Below are 21,910 nucleotides of genomic sequence, written 5' to 3'. Positions count from 1 at the left end.
GAAGTTGTCAATCTTTTGTTTGGTAAAGTATCCATTCAAATCTTCTGCCCATTTTAATCAAGTTGGTTGCAAGTATTTTTTCATATTTTCAGTACTAGGTTTTTAATGATAAATATATTTGGCAAATATTTTCTCCCACTCTACGGTTTGCCTTTTCAAGACACGTCCAATAGCATTTACTTAATCATGGCCAGAACTGAGATTTATTATCCCTGTAAGCCTCAGTTTTCTTACCTGTAAAATGGTGCTAAAGTGTCTACTTCTGGGCTTCCCTGGTGGTGCAGTGGTTGAGAGTCCGCCTGCCAATGCAGGGGACACGGGTTCATGCCCTGGTCCGGGAAGATCCCACATGCCGCGGAGCGGCTGGGCCCATGAGCCATGGCCACTGAGCCTGCGCGTCCGGAGCCTGTGCTCCACAATGGGAGAGGCCACAACAGTGAGAGGCCCACGTAACGCAAAAAAAAAAAAAAAAAAAAAAAAAAGTGTATCTGCTTCTTAGAGTTTGTGAGGATACAAAGAGATAGTGCAAGTAAAACTCTTAGCATAATGCTGAGAACTTAACGGCTTGAAAATCATTAGCTAATTGTTATTATTCAGTATTTATTCACTCCATCTCTGCTCACTCAAAGAATAGTCCTCTTTGGATATCACCTTGTAGTATTGGCCATTAGTACCTGAAATAACTGTCTGGAGCTCAGGAAAGCAGTCTGAACTAGAAGTAAAGATTAGGAAGAAATTAGCAGGTAGATATATTTGAAGTTCGGGCTGGGTAAGTTCACTGAGTGAAAATGTATATAGTGAGATGTCCACAACTGGAATTCTGACCAATCCCAACATCTAAGGGATGGGCAAAGGAAAAGAGGATCATGAGATTGTACAGCCTGAGAAGAGGAGGAAATTCAGGACAGAACAGAGTCATAGAAGGCCAGGAAGGAATGAAATCCAAGAGAGAAGGAATCACTAACAGTGTCAAATGCTATAGATGGGGTGAGCCCTGAAGAAGGGAACTTTGGATGAGCCAAGAGCAGAGTATCATTACCCACTGGGCTGGACCTTTCACTGGGGAGGCAGGCAGGAAGTTCAATGACAGGGGGTTAAGAAGCAGGTGGTTAGGTTTGGGGAGCATCATTTATTCTATTTCTTCCCCTGTAAATATTGGTGGAAATGGGGGAAGAAGAGAAGAGGTAGCAACTTTCTTTAGAGGGTAGCAGTTGTGGAGGGAAGTTTTTTTTTTATAGTATGGGAGAGACTGCCCATGTTTTGGGATAGATGGAAAAGAACCAGTGGAGAATGAATACTTGAAAGTATAGGAAAGAGAGGTTTTAATCTAGAGTGTGAGTCCCCAGAGGAAGGGATGGCATCCAGATGGTAGCATTAGCCTGGAGTAGGGGAGTGGGGTGACTTCATACTGTGTCAACTGGCTGAGCTAGACCAATGTGGCCCTTTATAGTTCTGGGTTGGAGTTGGCCAGAAGAGAAATTTGCATTTGGTTTGGGAAGTGCAAGTGAAACAGTATCCATTACTTTCTGAAGGTCATCATGGTTAAACAGGTGAGGGGAACCTACAGAGGTGCAGCCAGAATCCAGCTTGTCTTTGATCTTTCATGGTGAGAGTTAGATGCAGAAATGTCAGAAAATTCCAGCTTGTCCTTACTATCCTCAACTGTTCTTAGCTCTTCTTCCTGCTTGCTCACTCCCAGACCCACAACCAGATGCAGGAATGGTCTTTTAAAGACTCTTCCATCAGTTTCCCTTTGCAGAATGACCCCAGCAGCTGGACATGCCTGGCTGCCCATATTCCTTTATGAGCTCCACCTTGCCCACCCATTCCAGTGTCTCAGGAGGACTGCCTGGTGACTTTTGTTTGCTCCTCCAATTCTCTCCTTTTGGGCCCTTGCTTCCTAGTTTCTCCCACGGTTATATAAAGTGTTATTCCTACAATACATGTTTTATTCCATAATACTCATAGAGTTTCAGCTTCCCTGATTGAACCCTGACAGATATGGGGTGGATGGGGCACTCTTGTTCAGATTGGGAGAAGGCACTAAGACTGGGTGCAGAAAAAGAGTAAGCAGGTGGATGTCAAATAATTATCATATGGTCTGGAGGCCATATGAAGACATGGGAACCAGGTCAACTGCAGAAAGAGGTGAGGGTTAGGGGAGGGTTTGAGGCTTGAAAAGACTGGAAAAGCTCTATAAAATATAGTATAATAAGTAGAATAAAGAGTTGAGAGAATCCTTTGTTGGACAAGTCAAGGGACTGGGAAGCATCCCAGAAGAGTAAAAAGTTAGGAGGCCTGGACTCAAGTCCTGGATATACACTCTATGGTTCGAATAAGTCATATATTTTCTTTTCCGTGGCTGTTGTTTGCCTATTCTCTCCCCTCCTCTGTTCTGCTCTATATTTTGAGAAACTACATTCCCCAACTTCCAGTTAGGCCTGATCGATGCATGGTCCTAGTAGAAGACTGGATGAGGGAGAAGAGAAGCCAGGGCATCTGCCACCTGCATTCCCACTGAATCTCCTCCATGGTGCTGACTCTCAACAGCTTCTTCCTCAAGGATCCCAGCTTCTGGCTGGCTGGTTCTTAATCCAGCCAGAAGGCCTGGAAGTGGTAGCAATTTTGTGTTTGTTACTGCTCTGGGTTGCTACTTCAGCTCCCCCATCACTACCTAATGAGGTCCCTATATTCAGTTCTCTGTGTTTGAAGTATTAGAGTGGTTTTGTTTTCTTTTTCTTTTTTTTTTAAGATGTTGTGGGTAGGAGTTTATTAATTAATTAATTTATTTATTTTTGCTGTGTTGGGTCTTTGTTTCTACACGAGGGCGCTCTCCAGTTGTGGCAAGCGTGGGCCACCCCTCATCACGGCGCACGTGCCTCTCACTATCACGGCCTCTCTTGCTGCGGAGCACAGGCTCCAGATGCGCAGGCTCAGTAGTTGTGGCTCACGGGCCCAGCCGCTCCACGGCATGTGGGATCCTCCCAGACCAGGGCTCAAACCCGCGTCCCCCGCACTAGCAGGCAGACCCTCAACCACTGCACCACCAGGGAAGCCCTGGTTTTGTTTTCTTGATTGATACTCTCATCTGTACTGCTCACCTCCCAGGGTTAGTGTGAGATGATGGGTGTATCATTATAGCATATGGGGAAAAGGAAGGAAAGTAAGTAAGAGCTGCTCTATTAACGCAGGCACACCTCCCTGGTATTGCTACCACTGAGTGAATCCCACTGCATGCCAGACACCTTCTGTTCATTATATCGACACATTATTCTTACTCTCTGTTGACCCTTGGTGACTTACTTCACCTCTATGTGCCTCAGTGTCCTCATCTATAAAGTAGATGAGGAATACGGGGGATAACAGAATGCCTACTCCATAGGGTAATGGTCAAAATAGGATGAGATACTGCATGTAAAAAGCTTAGAACAGGGCATGTATTAACTACCCAGTTAATGTTAGATATAATTATTATAAAGTTCATCTGTTATTATTGCTTTTTAAAATTAATATTTCACAAGAAGCTTGAGGAAACTGAGGATCAGTGGGGTTATATGACTGGCTCAGAGTTCAGAGACTGTAGGTTATAAGACTTGATCTCAGGTCCCCCGACTCCAAAATTGTGCTCTTTCCCCTGCCCCCTGGCTTATGTTGGTGACACCCAACTGTGCAGATCCAGGGCCACAGCAGCAGTGACTGCTACAGGAGCAGCCCTGGCTTCTTTGCTCTCCCTCCCCCGCTTATACACCATCTATATTTAAACCCAAGTGCAACCAATGCAAGGCCCTAAGAACAGGATGGACTTGATCCTGGTAATAGGTTTCCTGAGAGGCTTTGGCTAGCAGAGGGGCAGCTGGAGGGTCGGAGGGTCACAGAGAAGGACGTCCACTGGCCAGGAGTGGGCATGTCTCCACCTGGGCAGCTTCCTCTAGAGGAGCTGTGTGCATTCTGGGGGATTTTATTACCAACAGGCAGTGCTCAGCTAGGCTCTCCCCTCCCCCGACCCCTCCTCAGCCCCAAATATATTGAGCTGTGTTGGATACAAAGTATATTTTTAGCCCCGCTGGGTCCTCAGAGAGATGGCTACAGTGGAGAAGAGCCAGTGAGTGGCATAGGGCTTTGAACCCCTCTTCCAGCACCTGCTCCCCATCCTCCCAAGTGCTGCTGCCCTGCAGGCAGCTACCACCTCACAAGCTAAGTGGTGGGGTCTGCTTCAAGGCTAGCATTGACCTAAATAACCTCCAACAGTGGTTCTTTGCAGATTAGTTAATCTGTGTATTTGGGATTCAATTTATGGCTGCAATAAACTCTTCCCTCCCCTGCCCTCTTCCCCTACCCTGGCAGCACCGGGCTTAGTACTCTACCATAGTGGAAGATATAAATATCAGTAATATTTGTGCAGGTTGAGCATATTCATATATGTTATCTCATTGGAGCCTCTTGACAACCTCTGTGAGGTTCGTGTACCAGACAAGGCAGAAATCCAACCTCAGAGTGATGATGTAATCCACCCAGGTTATGTAAGTAGAAAGAGGTGGCACCAGAACTCAAACCTAGAGGTATCTGGCCCCAAAGCCAGAACTCTTAATCTTATGCCACACTGTCTCTGAAGTTGTTGACACTAATTTAGATGCTGAAGTTCTGGCTTGGTGGCTTAATAGATGATTCTTACTGTCCTGTAGTACTGCATCAAAAGAGGGTTTGACCAAACAACTAGCAAGTACACGTCTTCACTAAGGACTCATGACCCTCAAGTCCAGATCAGAGCCTCAAAATGCTGTTAGGGTCTCCTCTGCCCCAACCCAAAACACCATAATCATTTGTCAAATACTTAATAAGCACCATGCCCTTTTCATGTAGAACTCATTGTGAAATGGAGATCATTGTTGTCATTTTACAGTTAAGATCCTGTTGAGGAGGACACAGCTAGTTAATAACAGTTGCAGAATTCAAAATTGGGCTTCTCTTGGGGCTTCCCTGGTGGCGCAGTGGTGGAGGGTCCGCCTGCCAATGCAGGGGACGCGGGTTCGTGCGCCGGTCCGGGAAGATCCCACATGCCGCGGAGCGGCTGGGCCCGTGAGCCATGGCCGCTGAGCCTGTACATCCGGAGCCTGTGCTCCACAACGGGAGAGACCACAACAGTGAGAGGCTCGCGTACCGCAAAAAAAATAAGTAAATTTAAAAAACCCAAAAAACAAAATTGGGCTTCTCCAGGCCTAAAAGTCACTTTTAAAGTATCTGACTCTTCCTGTTCTGTCATACTGCATCACGTTCTTTAATGACGCTGAAGGAAGAATTGTAGTAAAGAGCCTGAGAAAGCATTTTAACACTTCTCTTGTGGTTAACAGCTGTTGTCAGCTAGGATTGTGCTTGGCTGCATGTAATAGAAACCTGACCACAGTGGCTTAAACCAATATAGCTTTATTTTTCTAAGGGAACAAGAGTCAGAGAGATGGTCTAGACTTAGGGCAACTGCTCGAGCAACTATTCAAGGACCTGGGCTCCTTCTTGCTTTCTGCTCTGACATTCTGAATATATGGCTTTTGTCTTTATGCTGGCAAGATGGATGTCTTGTCTCCAAGCATCAAGTCTGCACTCCAAGCAGGAAGAAGGGTAAAGGAAAAAAAAACGCACGACAGTGGAATCTGTCTCTTTCTATCAGAGAAATGTTAACATTTCTGGAAACTCTGCTCAATAGACTTTATCTTACATCTTATTGGCTGGAAATGGTCACATGGCTATGTGTGGCTCTAAGGGAATATGGGATGTGAATATTTCTAGCTAGGTACATGGTCTCCTGAAATAGAATCAGAGTTCTGTTAATATAATAAAGAAAGGAGAGCGGATATGGGCAAGAGTCAGAAGTGTTTGCCACCAATTTGCACCAGGCTGTGCAGTAATGACCTTGATAATCCCTTACATTAATGCAGGCTTTTAATTTTCCAAAAACACTTTCATGTGCATTATCTCTCTTAATCTCCCTCCGTGAAAACCTTTTAAAGTAGATAGGGTGTGAATCACCAGGAGTCATGCAGGTCTGACAGCAATATTTCCCATTTTACAAAAGAGGAAACTGAGGCTCAAAGGGGTTAAGTGACTTGCGCAGTCATAGGACTAGTAAGTGATAAAATCTGGAATGGATTCCGTATCCTGCGACCCACTGTGAGTTTAGATAAGTCACTTCTACTCTCTACCTATCATTTATCCATCGAACAGTAATCCTACTAACTTAATAACGTTGTGAGGAATCAATGACCCCCCACTGCCTGCATATCTTAAGTGTTCAGGCAAAATGACAATAAACCTTTTATGGACTCTAATACATTTTCTTGATCATCTCCAAAGCAAGTTAGTATCCTTCCTCCAACTTCTCATTTCTCATTAAGCTGGAATATAGAATTTATCAAACTATTTACACCTTTTCCCTATGCGCAAGGGATACATAATCCCCATTAAAGTGAGAGGTCCGTGAGGACATGTTTTGAGGGAATCTATTTCTTAGGGCTCTTGTTTCACTAAGGGATTTCCACTTCATTTCTTAGGAGGAAAGAATACTTGAGAAACCTTTCTATCCTAACTCGTTACCTTTTAATCTTCTCACCCTATGAAGGAAAACTACCTTCCTCCCTTCCTTCTTCCTTCCCTCCCTCCTCCCCTGCTTCCCTCCCTCCTCCCTCCCTCCCTCCTTTCCTTCCTTCCTTCTTTCCGGTTTTTGTTCAATGGTATGGGAAGAAATTCTTCTTGATTGCATAGAGTTAATATGTTATAAATGGCACTTCTGAGTGCAAGGCACGTGCTAAATCCGATGTAGTTGGCTGAGTAATTTTCTGTTCCATAGAATTTTTCCTTGGCCAGATCTCAAGGGCTATATACCTGGGGGTAGGGGCAGGAGGTGGTCTGGGAGGAAACCTGATTTTGACGTTTGATTCAAACAATGTTCACTGTGCAGCTCTGCAAGCAGTAATGTGGTTACCTTGACGTCCACTTGACTCCCTTGTCTTTTTCTCATGGTTCAGCCCTGAGCAGTAGAGCCACAGTCTACAGCAGATATGTCTGTTTTCCTTCTTTGCCCCGCTGGCACATGGGGACACTACTGGGCCTCCAAAATGAATGATCAAATGTATAAGTGAAAGTACCTTATAAACCATAAAGTGCTATCAGATAGACATTATTAGTATTACTACATCTTCGATAAAAATCCTCCTGCTGCTGAGAGGAATAGTCTTGGCTTTGGATGGAACATAATCTCTTCAAGAGGTCTTGGCAGTGTGAGGGTGAGGGGTTTGCAGAAGGAAAAGGTAGAAAGCGTGATCTCAACCTGTTCAGCCAATACATACTTGATCTCAACATGTTCAGCCAGTACGTACTTTTGGGGGAGGGTGAATAAAACTCGGTCAGTAGGAGGCTGGTGGGGAGGCAGACATATACAAGAGTAACTGTAGGTAAGACATTAATCGAGTGCTGTAAACCTATTGCTGTGAAAGCATAGAAAAGGGGAAGATTAATTTTAACCTGGAGGTGGATGTAAGTATGGGGTTAGGGAAGCCTGGCAGGAGATATTCAAGCTGAGATCAACAAATGAATAAGCACTTTAACAGGCAGTAGTTGTTAATAATACTAACAAAAATATTATTGGGTATTGTGTTAGCAGTGTACTAGAAAATGAACATATGGAACTCAGGTAATGCACCCAGCAACACTGTATGGTAGATATTATTTTCATTGCTTTCTTAGGTGAAGAAAATGATATTGGTAGAGAACATTCAAAAAGGAAGGCCATTCAAAAAGGAAGGACATCATCAAAAGTACGCAAGCCAGAAAAGCGTTGTATAATGATTCATACAGGGCCTACAATATATTAACGACCCACTTTGTCACTGTTTTGGGGTCCCAGGAGTTCAGTGTGGGTGTTGGGAAGGATTTAGGGAGATAAAGTACTGTTGGCAGGATTTTCAAATCTGGGTCTCAAAATCAATCAGATATGGCATTGTTTTTGTTTTGGTTCTCCCAGCAGTAAACCCTGAGACAAAGATTCAGATGCTGATACTTAATTTGGTAGATAATATAGGACACCCTGGCAGGGGAGAGGGAGTGTGAAACAGAGAAGGAAAGCAAGCCAATAAAGGGGGCTTTATCAAACACATTACTTTTGAGGGGAAATGGAGCATAATACCACTGGGAAATTCTAGGATTCAGCATTAAACACCACTTCAGAGTTATTCCACCCAAGGTGCAAGGGCGATGGGTTATTTAGGCACCAACTTCTGTTAGTCCTTGCTTGAGGGCTGCATTTGGGGGCTTACTAATTCCTTGGTATTTCTCCCTGTCCCGTGTGTGGACAGAGAAGTTTCCAGTGGCCAAAGGAAACATCAGGCAAAGTTGCAGATGAATGATGGACTAATTTCAGTGGAAATAGTAAGGCTGAGGCAATAAGAGTAGGATGCCAATACAGTATGCTATAGTCCACCCCTTGGACCGCCCAGGTCCACTTCTGCCCAAGTTTCCTGCAACTTCTCACTGATTTTGCAAGAGTGTGGCCTGCCATAATTCTGAAAGCAAACAAATGAACAAACAAACAAAAACTCTACTGCAGAACGGTCAGTGGGATGTTGTCTCTGCCACTGCAGTTGTCATTAAGGCCATGTTGATAATCATTCCTTCCTCTCATTCTAAATCGCACTTACCCTTGGCTAGCACTTCTCCCAGTTTACATTGCTTGCCCAGTGGGGTAACACAGCTTCTTATCTTTGAGGTCTCAGAACTTTTAGCTACCATGCCTTTCTCAGGCTGGCGTTGCTGCAATTGCTATTCATTGTTATCACTGGGCATAGAAGAATTAAGAGATGTTCCTGTAAATCCTCTGAGTTCCAGATGTACTCCTCCACGCCCCAAATATATAGCACCGACTTGTCTCCTTATGATAACAATAGTCACTCACCCCTGGCACCATAGGAACTCCTTTTAAAAATCTGCTATCTACTGGCATGAGGAGTTCAAAATATTGAGAAAGCAAACATTTTGCACAAGTTCCCCAAGTGTGTCACTGGGAGTGATGGTGACAAAGGCCATTTCTTCCACACTTTTCTTCTTGGATCCATGTATTCTACCTGTCAGGCATGCCTCACCATAGAACGGGCATTGGTTCAAAGTATAAACTGGATCTAGCAGGATGGCAATCTGACACTGCAAGGTGTCATCCCAGAGCTGGTGCTTTGGCTGTGCCTTTAAGAGCCATTCCAACATTCTATCAAGCCAACAGCTTTGGATAGTGTGCCATATCGCTCCATCAGTGGAGCTCATGGTCATGTGACACGACCATCACTTACATCTGTTGACATAAATTGGGTGCCTGTTTCCAAGGTTTTGTTCTGCAGGATCCCATGGATCCCTTGGGTGATGGTGCTGGCTGAAAAACTGTGGGAAAGAAAGGCAAACTTACACCTGGAATATGTATCCATCCTAATTAGAACAAATCACTCCTCCCTCCAGGATGGAAGAGGACTGTAGTGACTAACTTGCCACCAAGTAGCTGGTTAGTCTACTCAAGAGATGGTACTATACTGAAGGTTCAAATTTGGTCTCTGCTGTCTATAGGTTGGACATTCTGCAATAGTAGCTCAGTCGGTCTTGGTGAGAGGGCCCAGTGCTGTGGGGCATGGCTTCCACTTCTGACACATAGATGTTTGGTTTTTGAGTCCATTGGGCAAGCACTGGGTGGTTGAGGACAGAAACTGGTTGCCTTACTGGGGTGAATTGTGCTACCCAGTTGGTCGTTTAGTGCATTCTCTGCAGCCGATGATTTTTTGTGGGGCTTGATATGAGACATCCAAGCAAAGCTGCTGAGCAGAAGCAGTATATTTTCAGTCTGCACCAATATATGAAATTGACTCCTACTGAATAGTGCTGGGCTTTTACCTACTTTGTGGGTATTAGATTTCCCCAGAAAAGTCATAGGTGTGAACTGAGGAAGAAGTATAGGTATAACAGAGGTAGGTGACATGATTACTACTAGTACATATGAAACTTCACCTTGGAAAAGATATGAAGTTTGCTTATGGATGTGGCCCTTAGATAGTTGCAACTTGTGAATTATTGTGAAATGGTGGATGGAGGATTATTTGAAATTGGATGCAAAGTTTTACACCAGATCTGGATAGGTGTGGCGTGCAGTGAAATGAGGTAGCTGGTACATATTTGAAGTGTGTACCTGTGTACATTTTGTTTATTCCTATGTGGCTTGGTTCACTTGGGTGTTCTTCTAGTTCACTTAGTGTTTCTTGCAGGACAAAAACACTCATAAGCAAATATGAAATTCCTGTTATGCTCAAATTGTCCCTAAAATGTCAATCACATTGGAACAAATTTATGTTTTCAAAAGAAGCATTATAAAAGAACTGACTTTATCTCCAAAAACTTCGGTTATGTGGCAGGCCTAGAATCATCTTAAGGTTTATTTCCCACCCTCTGTTGTGCATGTGTCATAGGAGAGCATCCAGGTGACTTGTCATTTTCTGCCCTGGAATTCTGATTAACATGAGCTCATCAATAGAGTGGACCAGTATGACATGCCAAGGAATGTCCAGATGATCAACTTACCTCTTGGTAATGACATATCCAATAGTAAAAGTTAATGGAAAAGGACAGTCATCAAAGTAAGACAGGACAAATGACTCAGACTCCTCAAGAATGAAGGTTTAGGTCACACTGTCAGGTAAAGAACCCAATCATTTGAGGTCCTGGCCGAGAACAAAGGAAACAAGGAAGAGTAAAGAAGTTATAAATACCAACTATGGCCTTTGACCAGTGAAAGAAACAAGGATGGTAGCAGCTATTAGTATTTTCTTCTTTGTTTGTTATGAATACATACACATACTCATACATACGCCCATGCATATAAATAGACACAAACTATTTTCTCTTTTTTCCTCTCTCTCCCCCTTTCCCCTTATTATTCCACATAAGGATTGATGTTGGTGATTAGCATTACAATGCAGTGTTTAATTTACAGAATATTCAGGAGTAGCTGTGATTACATTTGAGAGATTCAAATATATAGAGAGAGGGGGGTGTGGATGTTAAGTAGCCAAAGGGGTGGACTGTGCCGGTTATTAAGCTGTTACTGTCTCTCAGCTCCAAATCTACCATTTCATCACACTCTGTTTTGCAGTGCTGGGACTGGGATTGTAAAAATGCATTTCTCTGTTGTTAGCTGGCTTCCTGATAGTTTCTGCAAGACCAGAAAGCTGAGAGAGGGAGAAGGCCTTCTGGCTCCCCATTTGCTTGCTATTCCTGCCACTGTTAGCCCAGCATATTCCTTACTCTGGAAGCAGTAGTTGGTTCCAGTAGCAGGTGCTTTCAGCTTTTAACCTCCTATCACACTCCCAGAGCTAAACTCTTCACCTCTCCTCTGAGGTACCAAGTCCAGAACAACTGTGTTCCCCCCCTCAGGGGTTGAAATCCCAGTTCCAGCATCACAGACCTGTGTATTAAAGGTGTATTGGGGGCTTTTCTGGTGGCTCAGTAGTTAAGAATCCTCCTGCCAGTGCAGGGGACACCGGTTCGAGCCCTGGTCTGGGAAGATCCCACATGCTGCGGAGCACCTAAGCCCGTGTGCTACAACTACCGAGCCTGTGCTCTAGAGCCCACAAGCCACAACTACTGAGCCCACGAGCCACAACTACTGAGCCCGAGAGCCACAATTACTGAAGCCTGCACGCCTAGAGCCCGTGCTCCACAACAAGAGAAGCCACCGCAATGAGAAGCCCACGCACTGCAACGAAGGGTAGCCCCGCTCACCGCAACTAGGGAAAGCCCCTGCGCAGCAACAAAGACCCAACGCAGCCAAAAATAAATAAATTCATTCATTCATTAAAATAAATAAATAAATAAAGGTGTATTTGGAGTTGGGAGGCAATGGTTTAACAACCTGTGTGTGCTACTTATAAAAACATTCCCCAAGTGTTGTCCTTCAGAAATAGCTTCCTCTTGGGTCATAAAGTGAGCTTGCTGATCCTAGAAAGCAGGCAAACTTCTGCCCCTAGGCATGTAGCTGCTCTTACTGGAGGTGGAAAGTACTCTGTCCCAGGATGGTTTTGTGGAAAGCCCCAGGGTCTCTCCAGGTCTGGGAAGGGGGAGACAAGGGCTACCCCTGAGGATCCCCGATGCAGCAACAGAAAACAGGGTGGGAGAAGGCTGGATGCCACTACCCTCAACCCACAGTCTGAGATAAGGAAGTGAGGCAGTGCTGCATGTGGACCTTTCTTTCCAGCTGTCTGGCAGGCTTTCCCCCAGAAAATGAAACTTTCCACAGTGTCTGTCTTAATTATGCATGGACGCAGTTGATTTGCATATCCAAATACTCAGGGCTGTGGAGTGAATGAATAATTGCTGCCTGGTGGTTGGCTGCAGAAGAATGAAAAAAATAGACAAGGCTGGCAATGCCTCTAGTGTGTACTAACTTGTCTGATCAGTTCCCCCTAACAAAACTGTGAGGTTGGCGGAATTGGCTAACTTCAAATGTCTTTGCTGTTTTACACTTACTCTCACCCATTACCAGCCCACACCAGCAGCCTCCTTGCAGACTCACATACTTGCTGATGCCTTTAGGTTTGCTTAGCCTTTCAGAGAATAATCTGGTGGGTAAAATCTGCCACCAGGTCATGATGGGCCCTTGGAAAATCTCTATATTTTCTTGGACCTTAATTTCCCCACTTGCCAACAAGGAATTTGTACTAGATGATCTTTAAAGACGATTCCAGCCCTATAAGTTCTAAAGTTGTGTATCATGGACTAAATTGTATCCCCTCAAAATTCATACATTGGAGTCCTAACTTCCAGTATTATGGTATTTGGAAATGGGGCCTTGGGGAAGTGACTATGGTTAGATGAGATCATGAAGGTGGGGCCCTGATATTAGGGGATTAGTGCCCTTATAAGAAGAGATACCAGAGAGCTCCTCTCTCTCTCTTTCTGTCTTTCTCTGCCATGTGAGCACACAGCAAGAAGGTAGCCATCTATAACCCAGGCAGAGCCTGCACATGAAACCAAACCCTACTGGACTTTGATCTTGGACTTCCCCTGTTGTTTAAGCCACTCAGTCTACAGCATTATGATAGCCTTAGCTAAGGCGCTGTGACTCTGCTTTTCCCACAGAGTGATCTGGGCAAGCTCTGTCTCCTCCTTGCTCTGCATTTTTCTCACGGGTAAATGAGAAGTTTGGATTTGATTAAATTATATTTAAGGACATTTCCACATTTGAAGTTCTCTGATTCTAATTTACTCTTAGGTGTCACTGATGGAATGTATTGCCCCTTCTGAGGATACTTTCAAAGAATTAAAGTAATAGTCTTTTCTTCTCTTCCCTTACTTTCCCTTCCCTTCTCTTCTTTTCTACTCTTCCCTCCTCCTCCCTTTCCTCCTCCTCCCCTTCTTCCTCCTTCTCCCCTCCCCTCCCCCTCCCCCACTCCCTTCTCCTCCTTCTCTCTCTTCCTTCCTTCCTCACTCTCTCCCTCCCTCTCAGCTATAAGTGATACAAGCAACCTTGAATGTAAATAAAGAGAGGAATTTATTGGCCTAGGAATCCAAATCCAAAGAATAGTCTAACTATCAACATTCAGGAAGGGCAAGCATGCAGTGGGTCTCAGGAACTCTAGAATGTGGGCTCAGAAGCCTTCTGCTCTTTTCCATGTGTTAACTTCACTTGCTCTCACCACAGGTCAGTTTTCTCCCCACAGGATGAGAGACATAACAGGAAACTGCTTGAGTTTCACATCTTTTAGCATCTGTCTCTAGGAGGGACCAACCTTGGCATTCCGGGTCTCTATTTCAAAAATCCCAGAGAAGAGAGTTCTTAGCCAAGCTTGGTGCAGGTGCCATCTCTGGACCAATCAACCAGCTAGGAGTCAGAGGAATTTAAAAACCAAGTCTCACTTAGTAGAGCCTGGGGTGAGGCAGCTTCCAGTGGAAGGGAGCATGTATGTGCTAATTCAGCATTCCAAAGGAATGTTATTATCATAATGGAATGAATTTTTCATGATGGCATATTAGGCCACAGTGAAGGGGCCATGAGAAAGGAGCTGTTGGCCTCAAAGGTTGAGAACATCTGAGAGGCAGGTAGGAACTATGATTCTCTCAACTTTATTCATGATGCAACTGAGGCTTAGAGAGTTAAATAACAAGAAGATGGTAGAGCTGAGACTGAAACTCAGGGAGTCTGATTTTAAAGCTCATATTCTTTTAAAACTCATGATCAGCCTTAACCTCATGATTTTAAAGTTCATGTTCTTAACCTAACCTCTAGGTTATCATACCCTGGAGCTAGAAAGTTCTTGCCACTCTTTCGCAAGCACTTACTAGGCACCACAGTAGGTAATGGGATGAAAAACAAAGACAAGTTCTCTGCCCTGAAGAAACAGTCCAGTAAAGATAAAAACAATCACGTGGGTCATTGCACACAGTGAGGTTTTGTGGACACAATGAAAGCCTTTCCTTAGTGGTCTGACTTATAGGAGAGCAGAAAGCACCTAGTAGGGACACCCCCAGACATAGCTTGTTGTGGTGAGCCATGGAGTTATTTCTCTGTAAACACATAACCTTGACTGTGCCAGCCTGAGAACTTCCCGGTAGTGAGGAACCAGGCAGGAGGGCTGAGGCTGTGGTTTGTCAGAGGGGGCCGTGACCTGCCTCTCTGCAGATCGCCAGCCACAGCAATCATGGCAGACTCCAGAGCTTCAAAAATGTCTGTAGCGTTTCACTTTTTGGGCTGGGAGGTCGGTACATGGGCATTCATTATGTTTTCTGAGTCATTTTTTATATCTGCAATCTCTCAAGTTAAAAAAATATCATGTTGCAGAGGAATTTCATGATGAGAAAATATTCACAACATAGTTTTAATTGGAATCAGTCTGGTTACAAAGCAATTTATTTAGAATAATTCCAATTTGGGGGAAAAAAAGTAAAACACCAAAGTTATTTGCCTAAATGATGAGAGTTTTGAGTATTTTTTTCTTTTTCTTTTTTTATATTTCCAGATATTCTATAAGGAGTATGTATTAACTGTATAGTTAGATAATAAGTTGTTACAGTTCCTAATGTGATTGCTCCAAAGCCTGAAGTCCTCTTGGTTCAGTATTTGACTTTCTGCAAGTGCACTTGATTGCTCCTGATGGTGACTTGACAGCTACCTTCTTGCAGTGTGTCTCTGGGTGATTCCTCTTCATCCTTTCACAAAATCTGTGTTCTCTGTCTCCTTTGCTTGAAGGAATCCAGCCCCATGGCTGTGGAAGAGAGACTGTATTTTTGCAGAAACTGTAGTGGAAAGCAGGGTAAAGGCAGATATAAAGATAGAAAGGCTACAAGATGAGATGAAGCCTCAGTGCTTCACGCTGATCATGGATCCATATAAACAAAATGTCCCCCTAAGTGTGCAGAGATGGTGCTTTATGGAGTCCGGAGCACCTTCACATCCACAAACGCATTTTATGGTCACAACAGAAGCTTGCCGTTCCCACAGAAAGCCACTATTTCAAGTTCCTCTGCCTTTGCATTTGCTATTCTCTCTCCTCCACCTGTAAAAATTCTACATGGTCCATCTGAAGTGCCTCCTCCTTGAAGCCCTCCCTTGAATCCAGGCAGAATTAATCACACCTTTCCCTGTGCTCCCAGAGTGCATTGTACGCACATGCCTGCCATTTTCATAGGTACTAACAGTAGATATTGGAATATAGCTTTGTATCCCCCACTAGAACGTGGCTTCCTCAAGGGCAGAAGTGGAGTCTTATTCATCTGTGTGTACTCAGCATTTAGCACCCTGCCTGGTACAGAGTAGGTGGTCAACTTGGTAGACATGAAATAAAGGCAAGCAAGGCAGTTAATATTACCTCCATTTGAGAGAGGAGTATACTGATGCTCAAAGATGGATGAGTCACGTTGCTTAAAATCCCTCAGCTAGTAAGTGATGAAGTTAGAATTTGAACCTACGTTAGTTTGACTTCTAAACCTATGCTCTTTCAGTTCTGTGATTGACAGTCATCTTCATTATCATCACCATCACCATCACCATCACATCATCATCATCATCTTCCCACTGACAGCACTGGGCCTGGAACATAAGAAATACTAATTGAATGAATAAATGCACTATTGCCATCATTATTATTATCACTCTCCCTTCTTGCTACTTAACACAACTCCTCTCTCATACCTCCTGCCATAAGCATTTGTTGACTCCTGAAGCATCCAATGCATCCTAAGCTCCTCAGTATCTTGTGTTCTAGCTAGCACAGTTCTGACCTATCAGCACTTAACAATAGACTCATTGACTTGACTTGATGACCTTCACATTCTAGAATGAGGAAATGCCCCCGAGTTGAGAACTCAGCACACTTCAGGGAAGAGGGTACACAGCTTGACCATATCCTGAAGACAAAACTGTCACACTTAACATTGCAAACCAAAAGTTTAAAGTTAGTGTGGTAGAGTGGAAAGAACCCTGAACTTGAGAGCCAAAACCCTTGGTTTATGTCCTTTTGTGTTGATTTGCAAAGTAGTTTTGGACAAATCCCATTATAACTCTGTCTCTTTCTTGTATGAAAACAAGAAAGGTAATATTTTTACTTCCTTCACAGGTTGGTATGAAGGCTGGTATGGTATAAGATCATGTGTGCGAAATTGCTTTCACTCTGGGAGCTCTTCCTCATGGGCAAGACATTCTCATTATTAAAAATAGAGGGAATAGAGTCATGAACTAACAAAACAACCTATCATCTTCCTATTCCACCTAATATTTTGGTAAATCATAGATCACAAGTTCACTTTCCTCTCTTTAGAGCCATCCTGGATTCCAACATCCTTTGACTGTGTGGTGTGTGTCTGTGTGTGTGTGTGTGTGTGTTTGTGAGAGAGAGAGAGAGAGAGAGAGAGAGAGAGAGAGAGAGAGAGAGAGAGAGAAGGGAGAGAGAGGAGAAAAGGAAAAAGGTAAGGAGACTAGTCATATTATTCTGGAATTCTGGAAAGCATGTACAAAGGGGATCACAGGATTTGACTCGTACACAGGCAGCTCTTATGTGATGGTGTGCTATTTTAAACAGTTCTCTGTTGGGAGGCTGGCAGCTCTGATTTCTGTCTTCTATCACCATCATTTTCTTCATGCATAAATCTAGTCTGTGTCCCTACCTTCTGTTTCCTTTCTGTCTTTGAGCTGAGAAGTAAGCAAGAAGCAATTTAGTAGCTGGGCTGGAGGGGGACTGGGTTGCTTCAGAGACATCCTTGGTTTAATTGACTTGTTTGCTTTCAGATGAGTCATGTTCAGTCTGAGTTGTTTTCCCTTAACTAGATGTTGGTGGTGGGGTTTTTCCTTGTTATGCTTCTTTCTTTTCTTTCCTTTTCTTTGTCAAGCACAAGCAGTATTTGTTCTGATGGAGCACAGGCCTGACTTTGAAGGAAACAGTCTGTCTCTTCTTTCCTGAAATTAGAAGGAGGTATTCCTCACTTGGCTGCATTTGGATGATGGCTGAACTTCTAAATCCCCAGCTCTTCTCATCCCCAAGGTCAAGCTTAGCCAAATCTTTCTATCCCCACATTTTCCTGTTCCCCCTGCTTCATCGGCCCAGAGGTACTTAAAGCTCCTGAGGGGATCCTTTCAAACAGGTGTTTACGTTCTTAAATTTCTAATCTGGATATTTCAGGAAACAGGTAAACAGAGCCTCTGAGTTCAGCAGAAAAGTCTTAGCAGCAGGGGATGGGAAATTTACCTGCGGAATAAAAGACGGGATTAAGGTTTGGCAACGGTCAGTCGATAGAGGAACATAAGAAACTGTTCAACACAGCTCCTGACACCTAATTGTTCTCATAAATGTTTATGGGTGATGCAAGGGAGGGAGGATGGAAAGAATTGAGGGGAAGGCAGGAGGGACGCCTCCTTTACTGGCTCCCTCTTCACCTGATGTAGACATTGGATTTCAGAGGTCTCTGTCCTGGTCCACCTTCTCTATCTACCCATCCTCTCTACACTCCTGCCACTCAAAATGAGGTCTGCACCTGCATCACCTAGGAGCTTCTTGGATATGTATACTATCAGGCCCTACCCCAGACCCACGAAATCAGAATCTGCATTTTAACAAGATTTAAATGCCCATGAACACATCCAGTCTTACAGCTTCAAATACGCGTTTGCTGCTGGTTTCTAAATATGCTTCCTTAACTCTGATGTTCTCAGGAACTTCACATTCACGTCTCTAAATGCCTACTGCTCCAGACTTTCTTACTTGAAAGCTAACGTGGAGTCATCTCAAGCTTTATATGACTGAAAGACAGTTCTTGACCCTCAAAACTACTTCTTCTCTATTATTCCTCTTCTCCAGAAATGGCACTGCCACCCACAAAGTTCCTTAAGCCCCAAATGTGCATGTTACTTTAGATTTCGCTCCTTTCCTCACTGCCAGCATCCAATTTATCAGCTAGTGTTGTGCATTATTCTTCTAAGCGTATGTTCAATCCTCCCACTTCTCTCTGTTCTTACTGCTATAGACTTAGTGCAAACCACCCATCATTTTTGGTTTCAGTCACTGTTCACTTCCACTCTTACCCCATTTGCCGATAAGCTGGCAAAGAAATCCATTTAAAACCTGTATCTCATCACTTCACTGCTTAAAATCTTCCAGTGGCTTCCTATATCATCTAGAATACAATAAAAAAAAACTTTAGTACCTCTTTTCTACTGGGCTCCACCCAGTTCTTCATCTTAGAGCTTTTGCCTGAGCTAGTCTCACTGTCTTGAATGTTCTTTCTTGGTCTTACCATACTGGTTCTTGCCTTGTTAACTGAAATCACAGCCCAGATGTCACCTCTGTAGAACAGCCTTTCTAACTCGTGTAATATAAATTTGCTTCAGTTACTTTCTAGGATAATAACCTGCATAGTACTTGTCACTGGTTTTGTATTGTTGGTTGTTATGTATGGATATGTATATTTTTTAAATTTCTTTTTTAGAATGTAAGCTCCCTTTAAGCAGACCTCGATTGTCTTATACCAGCTATAGTGTTATGGCACACAAACAGGCAAGGTTCCTGCAGACATATAGACAACATATAGGCCAATGCTATCATTCTACATGTAGATTATTAAATAGAACTTTTCTGGTTGCCCAGATTGGCAATCAGAACCCAAAGTTCAGGTCAAAGGGAATCAAGTGCCAAGTGAATGAGGGCAGACACTACTTTGAGGACTTTGGAAACCTCAACCTTCATCCCAGTTTTCATCTCCATCTATTTCTATAAAGCTTGCATAAATAGAAGACTGAGGAGGAGAGGAAGATGGCCAGGATTAGAAGTTGTTGGCTTGAGAGGAATACTGTGGTCTTTTCTTTCCCTCCCCAAGGGATGCTCCCTCCAGCTAAGTGAGGAGACTTCCAAGAGAAGTATTGATACTTATAGAGTCTGGGGTGCTTTCAAGAGGGGAGATTGGTATCTCATTTCTAGTTATGCTGTTTATCACTACAGTGGACTGGCTGATCTGACCCCTGCTTTTCTAAGTGCTCTTAAGACTTTGCATTTGCCTAAGATAGAAGCATCACTTGATTTCTTATAACACAGGAGGAATTAATGGCAACCTAGAGTTAGTCAAGATAAAAGGGAAACAACCCTAGGTAGGAGATACTTATACTATATTGTCTCTTTCTCTACCCCACCATCCCAGAGGAGGAAGGGAATGAGGGAGGTGTCCAGAGACCATACAAGCCTTCTCTTCACACACAAGTCCCTCATACCTAGGTCTCCAAGGTCAGGAGTGAGAGGAAGAAGTGAGCATAAAATTGGGATGAGATAACTGATCCAATCTGGGCTGGACAGTTTAATTTGTGAAAGTGACCAGGAAGGTCAGAGGTCTGTCAGACAGTTATTAAGGGGTAGATTCATCAGAGCTTGAGGGAAAAGAATGATGGGAGAAAAATAAAATTCTTCCATGGTTGCATCCCATCGAATTCAATCTGGTCAATAAACTAGCTGCAAATTTCCACTGGTAGACCACAAAGTGTATAATCTATCTAGAGATAATTAAGGATGGAAACATATAACCTTCTCATTCACATTTACCATTGTATGGAAACCCTGAAATTGAACTGTCCACTTCACACATGGAGACTGGCTGGTGAATTTGGCTAAAGCGTCTTGGAAACATTGTATTATGGAAAAATAAGTTGTGGGTTTGCTTCTCTATTTCCTTTTAAGTTTCTTTGAAGTCGGTATGGCATCTCCTAACAACCTCAGGATACTTTAGATCAGAAACCACTTCTGAGTTATTTCATAATTTTTTATCATACCTAGGAAAGGACCTGGCACACAGCAGACATTCAATAACTGTCCATTGAATTAATCAGGAAATGAATTTATCGATTCAGTTTGATTATTATAGCTAGACTTTGACCAGGTGAGTTTTCGATGAAAAATCAACTAATTGAGGGTATGAAGGTTAGGATGCAGATTCTAGTGATGCTATTCCCTAGCTGTATGAATTTGGGAAGTTACACATTTTTCTGAGCTTTGGTCTTCTCACCCATAAAACAGCAACATCTATTCCTGTGTCATAGGTTGTGTGGATCAAATGAGGTAGCACATATAAATGAACTGAGCACACAGAAGGTATCCCAAAATGTGTTTTTGAAGCTGTAGACTCAGGCACAATCTTCCTGGACTCTAGTGTCCACAATTCTTTAACAAACATTCCCTCCTCCTTCTTTCTTCCTCCTCCTCTATGTCCTCCTAGATTATAAATGCAGGCTGAATCCACCCTCTCAGACACATAAGAGACACGTGTGAGTAGGCCGAAAGACCTTTAAGAAAAGACCAATATTTGCATATCTATTAAAACTACTCACTGTTCGGCTTGTTTCATTACAATTTCTATTTGGATAATGTGTAAGGTCAATACTATCACTGTTCTGGAAAATTCATTTTTTATTAAAGCAAAATGCACTGTATTTATAGAGATAACACCTTAAATGCTACGAGAGAAGGTGCACCAATTACACTGGTTCCCTTGATGGGGCAGGTTTACGTGGTCCATGTTTTATTATATATTACAAGAAGAGGGATCTTTGCTTGTATCGATGTGTTTCAAGTGTTATCCTTGGGCTGAATGTGAATAGAGCTGATGCCTTGACCATCCTTTTTAGACCTGGGAGCACTGACTGAGATAACCACATTGAGAAAAGAAAAGGGAAAAACAAAAATAAGAAAGGTCCCTCGTCTGCACCCCTACATCTATTTATTCCCACTGCATTTCTATCAGTTTCCCCATGAACTGCTTGCTTGTCTCTCCCATTAGACCCCGAGCCACTATATAACAGGTACAATGTCTGCCATCTACTAGAGGCTCAATAAATATTTGTTGAATGAGTGAAAGTGAATGCCTGACACAAAGCAAGAGCTTGGTAATTGTCTGTTGAATTGTTTTTCTCTTCAGGAGACAAAATGGCATAATAAAGGAAAAATACACATAGACTTTAAGCCAGGAAATCTTGAATTCAAATCCTGGTGTTTATCGCTCACTGGATATGTGGCAATGTATTTAGCTAAATGGAATTCAGTTTCCTTTTTTATTAAACAAGGGAAATACTTGTAATGATTACAGTTCCTGGCACATAGTAGATTTAAAAAATGCATTATAATTCCAATTCCCTTCACTTCTTTATTTTTGGTGAACAAAGAAGAAAGTAGAATTGTTGGTATTTTCCTGTCATCCTATTCTGCCCATATTAACAAATGTAATTAAAATAGGGAAAATCTTTTCGTGTATGTGTTTTATGGAATTTCCTACAAAGGTTTTGATTTCTGTTTTTTTTTTTTTTCCCCATCCACTAATTTCAAACTCAATAAACAATTGACCAGCCTGGTTATATTGGTATAGTGAAGTCTAG

Source organism: Hyperoodon ampullatus, assembly GCF_949752795.1.
Source record: "Hyperoodon ampullatus genome assembly, chromosome: 2".
NCBI lineage: Eukaryota > Metazoa > Chordata > Mammalia > Artiodactyla > Ziphiidae > Hyperoodon > Hyperoodon ampullatus.
This window is presented reverse-complemented; position numbering follows the sequence as displayed.